The following is a 7343-nucleotide window of genomic DNA, read 5'->3' on the forward strand; positions in this document are numbered from 1 at the left end:
GTATATGTATCATTACCTTCTTCTACTACCCAATCCATGTTCCCTTTACCTGCAGCAAGCACCTCAGTTAGTCATGGATAGCCCCAAACTTCATTCCTGAAGTTTCTGGGCCATTGGTAGTCTTACCTAGTAAGGGTTGTTGCAATTTTCCATTGATTTTAATCACAGGTCATGGTAGTACTAAGAGATACCCTAAGAGATCTCCTGTGTTCCAGGAAAACTCTTTACTTCCAGTGTAGAAGTAAATAGAAGATGGCTGTAGTAGTCAGTGCTCTCCAGGGAACCAAAACCAACAGTCCAATTTCCCCTTTATAGTCAGGATCAATCACTCCACCCAGTAGAGTAATTCCCTCATTGCCTATTGATTCAGAGGCAAGAGAAGTCCAAAGTGGCCAGGCACAGTTCAACTTCCAGTTCAATGGAATCATTATTGTGATTCCTAGTATAAGCATTCCTCCTTCTGGAAGTAAAAATGTAGACAAGCAAAGCTCAAGATTGTAGACACAGGGGCAAAAATTTTTCTAGTGTCTTACTAGAGGTAATAGTGAGTGGTACCACTCCCATTCCCACCCATTAATTCCTGGACTTGTGAATCCTGGCAATGGGAGAAACTGTACCATAGAGTGGATGTTGATTCAGAGCATACACAACCTCCTGGAGAACATTATCCCAGCCCTGCAAGGTATTGCCACCTAATTGGTGCCATAATTGAGTCTTAAAAAGGCCGTTCCATTATTCTATCAATCCAGCTGTTTCAGGATGATGGGGAACATAGTAAGACCAGATAATTCCATGAGCACGTACCCATTTCTGCATTTTATTTGTCCTGAAGTGGGTTCCTTGATCAGAAGCAATTCTTTGTGGAATACTGTTCTAGTTTGTTAGCTGCCGGAATGCAACACACCAAAGATGGATTGGCTTTTAATAAAAGGGGATTTATTTTGTTGGTTCTTCAGAGGAAAAGCAGCTAACTTTCCACTGAGGTTCTTTCTTACGTGGAAGGCACAAGATGGTCTCTGCTGGTCTTCTCTCCAGGCCCCTGGGTTCCAATAACTTTCCCCGGGGTGACTTCTTTCTTCATCTGCAAAGGCCTGGGCTGAGCTACTAGTGCTGAGATGAGGAATGCCGAGCTGCTTGGCTGTGCTACATTGCGTTCTCTCATTTAAGCACCAGCCAATTAAGTCAAACATCACTCATTGCAGCAGACACGCCTCCTAGCTGACTGCAGACGTAATTAGCAACAGATGAGATTCACATACCATTGGCTTGTGTCCGCAGCAACAGAACTAGGTATGCTCACCTGGCCAAGTTGACAACTGAATCTAAGTAACACAAATACCATGATGTTGGAAAAGGCATTCTGAAAGTCCATGGATGATAGTTTTGGAAGAAGAGGTGCATATAGAGAAGGCAAATCCACATCCAGAGTATGTGTCTATTACAGTTGTAGCAAATCACTGCCTTTCCATGATGGAAGTGGTCCAATAAAATCAAGCTTCCACCAGGTAACAGGCTGATCACCTTGGGGAATGGATGTAGGGATGGAGGTTATGCATGTGCTCAGCAGCATAGACTTCCACTCACAAAGGCCAACCTGGCTACAGCCACTGCTGAGTGCCCAATCTGGCAGCAGCAGAAACCCACACTCAGGCTCAGATATGGCACCACACCAACAGAACAACTGGGCAACATCACTTGGCTCAGTTGACCCCTGAACCATCAAAATGGCTTTACAATGGGTGGTTAAAGAAGTCCTCCATAAGACAGGGATTTGAACTGTAGATTAACAAATGATAAATCAGCAATGTTATGCTCTAGGAAGGAATTTCAGGAAGCTAGAAGAGCTAGTAAAAGGACTTGATTGCAAGAAGGAGGCTATGGTGTTGGGAGATCAGTGAACACGAGAGAGTGGGGCAATATGAGAGCAGAGAAACTAGTATTTGAATGGATAACAATTTTGCAAGACCTTGCAGGACCTTGCAAGCCATGAAAAAGTCAATTAGAATTGAGTGTAGATTTGGTTAAACAGAGCATCCTTTCTACCAATCCTCTTAGCTCAGTCTTTCTGAGTGAATACAGGGAATTTACATAGGGGTAAAAAGTGTCTAAAAATAGGATAGAGATCAATGCCACGAGCTACACTAAAAAAGCCACTAGACAGAAAGACTGCCAGAAAGGTCATACACAGTTACTAGGAAAAGATGGATGCTGGAAGAAACCTGCTTTATTTATCTTTATCTTGAATTGAATTTGAAGCTGAATTAATAATACAGTATGGCTGTTGGTTTTCTAGTCCAAATGGAAGACAGTGGATAATGATAATCATGTGGGTCAAATAAAATTCCCTTACTCATCCAATAAACACCTCTATAATGGTTTTACTCATGACCTCTCAGTTTGTTGCCTCTCATCTTTGGGCATAGTTAGATAAATGCAGTAAATTATTGCTCTTGGGTCTTTTGACACCCAATTTAAAGTGGCCCCTTGCTGCCCTAACTCACTCTCTGTCACTTCATTTGTGTCACTCCCTTTAACACTTTTCACACTAAATTTATTTTGTATTATGTTTACTCATTTAATGGCCATCTATTTCCACTAAAAAGTGTTTAAATTTGTAGGCTTTAAATATTTAAAGTTTAAGTGTTTAAATATAAGCCAAATCATATATGTTCAAATTCTACCTTAAGTATTCACTAGCTTGTTAATTTAGGTAAAATTTAAATCATCTAGGCTTCATTTAACTCTTTGGAACTACAGCAACAATAGTTATCTACTTCATAAGTCCCTTGTGAGAATCAAACAACACTGCCTTCTTAGCATCTGCCACATTGTGGGAAATAAATACTGGCTTTCCCTGCATTTGTTGGTAGCATAATTTAGTAGCATGAAAAAGGTACTCACCAAAGACTTGAGACATACATACCTTTAAAAAGATTTTTTTTCTTTATAGCAAGTATATCAGCTAGGCATTTTAAAAATCATGGATGAAGATAGAATCCATCTATAAAGGATAAGCATGAGAGAGGAGAAAATATTAATGACTAATAAGATTATTATAAAGGAAAAAATTGATTAAATCAAAGGCAAACCCTGGACATGGATAAAAATTCTCAATTTTTGAAAGATATTTACCCTTCCTAAGTAAAATCTCATTGAGAATACAAGCTGAGCTTTGTTTTATAACTAGATTATAATTTACTTCATTTCATTTGAAATGTAAATATGCAAGAATGTGCATAATCCTGAAAAAGAACAATAATGAGGGAATATTAGCCTTATTAAATGTCAAAATGTATTACAGATCAAATGCAATTATATCATGTATGAAATGGCAATAAAAATAAGATAAATGGGACAGAATAAAGTCCTATAATTGCAAGTCAGTGGACAGAAGGCAATTAAAGCAACTAGAAAGATATCCTGAAAAAAGAGTAAAATTCAAACCCTATCTAACTTCTTATAACAACAATAACAAAAATCCAGGTGAATCAAAAACGTAAATGTAAAATAAAATACAAAAAAATATTATTGATGAAATACTAAAAAATATTGTAGAAGAACATTTTGTTAGAGGAATAGAAAGTCTCTAAGGGAGATATAAAAATATACAATTTTAGTCATCTGTAAAAAAATAAAAAATAAATTAATAAATGAGCAATAGGGTAGATAGGATAGAATGTTTGGGGTTTTTTTTTGCTTTTATTTTTATTCTTATTTTTTTAAGTAATGAAAATGTTCAGAAATCAATTGTGATGAATGCACAGCTATATGGTGATACTGTGAACCACTGACTGTACACTTTGGATGATTATATTGGTATGTGAATATAAAATATATTTCTATAAAAAGATAAAATCATATAATTTTGGTAAAGTAGATATGTAAATATAAAATTATTCTACATGGCCAAAATTCCTCCACATAGCACAAAAAAATGAAAAACAAATCAAGCTGAGAATATAATAATTACATGTATAGAAGCAATAAATTATTCAGTTTATAATTAACTTGTACAAATTAGTATGGAAAATATCAACAATTGAAGAAAAAAGACATTAATAATAATTCACAAGTAAAGAAATACATAGAATTTTAAACATGTGAAAAATGTTCAAATTATTTTTAAGAATAACAAAGTATAAAACTTAAATATAATATCTTTAATCAGATTTCAAATACCATAAATGTTTGTGAAACACTAGTCCTTAAGAAAGTAGACAAAGTTATTTTCACAGACTGCGTGAAGGGTATACTTGGTGCAATCATGGATGCCATAACTTCCAGCATCAAAAATTTAAAATAAATGCACAATTTGACCTACAAAAGAATCAAATCCATTTCTAGGATTTCATATCTGTACATTTGCAAAAAGACATATCTAGTACAAAATTATTTGTCATAGAAAACAATTGGAAGCAACATAAAGCAAATTGGAAACAATTCTTCTGGGAAAATTCTTTGAGGTGTTTATGCAGCATAAGATTCCTGAGAAGGAATTAGTTCTAAATCAATTAGTATGGAAAGACCTTCAAGATGCTGAGTAGTAAAAAGAAAACTTTTACATGTGTAAAATAAAAACAAACATATAGGTTAATATGCTTGTATTTGCAAGGAATAATGCTTAAAACATTTTTGAAAATAGACTCTCATTGAGTCCCTCTGGACAGGAGCCCTGGGAGACTAGTGAACAGTAGATAGATCTACTTTTAAAATTATGCCAATTTGAATGGCTTCCATTTAAACTACATGTTACTATTACATGTACTTTTTTATCACAAAAAAAGTATTGCAACTTGTGATGCAGCTGAAATTGAATAAAGGCGATAGGCTACATAGCATTAAATCTTTTAATGAGTAAAATAAAAAAAAATTTATATGAGAGTTTAAATAATGCAAGACTAAAGATAAGAAAGAAATTAATAATGAAAGTGCAAAAAAATAATTATAATCAAGAAAACTGTAAAATCCTTTTACGATCATTAATTTATTACATGTTTTTTACTGACTCTTTACTATACATTCACTATACCTTTCTAGGTTCAGTGACAAGTAAGACATTATACAACTTATCTTCTATTAGGGAAATTTATTAATAGCCCAATCTTGTGGTAAATTATTTAATTATAATAGTAATTGCTATGTAGGTTAGATAGCAGTTTATCTCAGTCTCATAGCTTACTGCAAAACTCATCATGCTCAGGGTTTATTCTGGGTCTACTTTTCTCCCCCTATTTTTCAATGATACTGAACTTGCCTTGAAGAAGTCTCCAATCAGCTACTTGATGATTAAATTGGTTTGTAAATATCTCCTCCCCATTAATAATCTTGGTGTACATGCCATACAAAATGATTCTACTGGGTTTTTCATTAACCTAATCATTAGTAGGAACGCAAAATCAATTTTACCTTACTCAAAGTCTATAGCATTCATGATTTAGGAGACAAATTATCTATCTATCTATCTATCTATCTATCTATCTATCTATCTATCTATCTATCTATCTATCTACGTATGGATACATATATATTATTCTTTCTTTTGCAAAATATATATATCACATACAACATCATAAAAACTTTAAGTCATTTCAATGACAATGCTAAGTACAAAATCATATCAATTGTTTATGTGATGCTGACCTGGCAAGGTAGATACCATGATTATGAAGGTTTTTCCAGGGAGAGGCTTATCCACTGCAGTTCAGATGTACTGACCCCTGAGATTTCCCCAAATCTGGGCAACCTGACTGGATAATTTGTGGTAGTTGAGGATCACATTCTCACTTTCACCTGAAAAAAAAATCAGTTATGGGTGTGATCTGTCCTGGAGCACAATTGCCTTCTGCCTGCGAACCTGTTAATCTAGAAAACAAGTTATTGGCTTCCAATTTACAATGGAGGGACAGGCATAGGACAGAAATTCCCATTCCAAAGTTAGAAATTGGAAGGGAAACTGGGATCACAGATGCCAAACAATTCTGAACTCCAGCAGGGCAAACTCCATTAGATTTCAAGGTCTAACAGTCATCTATAAATTTATGTTTTGGGGGCCAAGATGGCAACTTAGTAAGGTAGGTACATCTTAGTTCCTACTCCAAAGCAACTACTAGGTGAACTGAAACAGTGCAGAACAGCTCCTGGGGCCACAGCAGGGAATGGACACACAGTGTACCCCAGTCTGGACTGGTTAGTCTGACTGCAAGACTCGGCTGCGGTGAGATCCCCGAGCGGTGCGTGATTTCCCGAGCAGCGGCAGCTGTGGTGGCTGGAGCTCCTCCCTCCCTCCTTCCTGGGCCGGCTGAGAGTCTCGGAGAGGCAAGTTTCCCAAGCCGAGGTGGCCGGCGCCCCTCTTTTGTGCGCGGCTTCCTGGTCCGGCTACGAGTCTCGGATCAGAGGGCTACCCAAGCTGTGGTGGCCCTCCCCTGTGGGCGGCTTCCTGGTCCGGTGGGGAATTCCACAGGTGGCGGCGGCCGGTGACCGATGCCCCTCCCCCGCGGGCAACTTCCTGGTCCAGTGGCAAATTCCCCGGGCCCGCTGTGGCCGGCGACCAGCCACAGGGTCCCCTCAAGCTGTGGCGGCTGACGCCCCCACCTCACGTGGCCCCCTGAACCAATGGAGAGAATTGGATCGGAAATCCCCAGGCTGCGGAGATTGGTGACCGGAGGGATCCCTTCCAAACACGTGAGACAAACGTGTGCCACGAGCGCCACCTACTGGGCAGGATAAGAAACACAGAACCCAGAGATTTCACAGAAAAATCTTACAACTTTGTTGGGTCTGACACCCAGGGAAATCTGACTAAATGCCCAGACACCAGCAGCAGAAGATAACAGTCCACGCTCAGAAGATTGAGAATACGGCCCAGTCAAATGAACAAACCAATAGTTCAAATGAGATACAAGAGCTGAGACAACGAATGCTGAATATACGAACAGAAATGGAAAACCTCTTCAAAAATGAAATTGATAAATTGAGGGAGGACATGAAGAAGACATGGGCTGAACATAAAGAAGAAATAGAAAAACTGAAAAAACAAATCACAGAACTTATGAAAGTGAAGGATAAAGTAAAAAATATGGAAAAAACAATGGATACCTACAATGATAGATTTAAAGAGACAGAAGATAGAATTAGTGATTTGGAGGATGGAACATCTGAATTTCAAAAAGAAACAGAAACTATCGGGAAAAGAATGGAAAAATTTGAGCAGGGTATAAGGGAACTTAAGGACAATATGAACCACACAAATATATGTGTTGTGGGTGTCCCAGAAGGAGAAGAGAAGGGAAAAGGAGGAGAAAAATTAATGGAAGAAATTTTCACTGAAAATTTCCCAACTCTTA

At 37.5% G+C, this 7343-nt stretch overlaps 1 pseudogene; it reads left to right on the forward strand.

The window, feature by feature from the left end:
* The first annotated feature begins 5632 nt into the window (after positions 1–5632).
* Positions 5633–5784, forward strand: LOC143653516 (U1 spliceosomal RNA; annotated as a pseudogene).
* The last annotated feature ends 1559 nt before the right edge of the window (positions 5785–7343 follow it).

This window comes from Tamandua tetradactyla, chromosome 1 (assembly GCF_023851605.1).
Source record: "Tamandua tetradactyla isolate mTamTet1 chromosome 1, mTamTet1.pri, whole genome shotgun sequence".
In the NCBI taxonomy this organism is placed as follows: Eukaryota; Metazoa; Chordata; class Mammalia; order Pilosa; family Myrmecophagidae; genus Tamandua; species Tamandua tetradactyla.